Here is a 1,166-nt window from a genome sequence, read left to right on the forward strand (position 1 = left end):
AAAAAAAAAAAAAAAAAAAAAAGAAAGAAAAGAAAAGTGTCTGTTTATATCCTTCACCCTCTTTTGAATGGGTTTGCTTTTTCCTTGTAAATCTATTTTAGTTCTTTGTAGATTCTGGATATTAGCCATTTGTCAGATAGGTAGATTGCAAAAATTTTGTCCCATTCAGTTGGTTGCCGGTTCACACTAATGATTGTTACTTTTGCTGTGCAAAAGCTCTTTAGTTTAACTAGATCCCATTTGTCCATTTTGGCTTTTTTTTTTGCCAATGCTTTTGATGTTTTAGTCATGAAGTCCTTGCCTATGCCTATGTTCTGAATGGTTTTGCCTAGGTTTTCTTCTAGGGTTTTTATGGTATTAGGTCTTATGTTTAAGTCTTTAATCCATCTGGAGTTAATTTTAGTGTAAGGTGTCAGGAAGGGATCCAGTCTCTGCTTTCTGCACGTGACTAGCCAATTTTCCCAACACCATTTATTAAACAGGGAATCATTTCCCCATTGCTTGTTTTTGTCCAGTTTGTCAAAGATCAGATGGTTGTAGATGTGTGGCGTTGCTTCTGAGGCCTCTGCTCTGTTCCATTGGTTGATATCTCTGTTTTGGTACCAGTACCATGCTGTTTTGATTACTGTTGCCTTGTAGTATAGTTTGAAGTCAGGTAGCATGATTCCTCCAGCTTTGTTTTTTTTTTTGCTTAGAATTAACTTGGTTATGCAGGCTCTTTTTGGTTCCATATGAAGTTTAAGGTGGTTTCCAGTTCTGTGAAGAGGGTCATAGGTAGCTTGATGGGGACAGCATTGAATCTATAGATTACTTTCAGCAGTATGGCCATTTTCACAATATTGATTCATCCTAACCATGAGCATGGAATGTTTTTCCATCTGTTTGTGTCCTCTCTTATTTCCTTGAGCAGTGGTTTGTAGTTCTCTTTGAAGAAATCCTTCACATCCTTTGTTAGTTGTATTCCTAGGTATTTTATTCTCTTTGTAGCAATTGTGAATAGAAGTTTGCTCTTGATTTGGCTCTTTATTGTCTGTTATTGGTGTATAGGAATGTTTGTAATTTCTGCATATTGATTTTGTATCCTGAGACTTTGCTGAAATTACTTATCAGCTTAAGGAAATTTTGGGCTGAGACAATGGGGTCTTCTATATATATAATCACGTTGT

This window comes from Sapajus apella, unplaced genomic scaffold (genome assembly GCF_009761245.1).
Source record: "Sapajus apella isolate SASKATOON/1434 unplaced genomic scaffold, GSC_monkey_1.0 scaffold1, whole genome shotgun sequence".
NCBI lineage: Eukaryota > Metazoa > Chordata > Mammalia > Primates > Cebidae > Sapajus > Sapajus apella.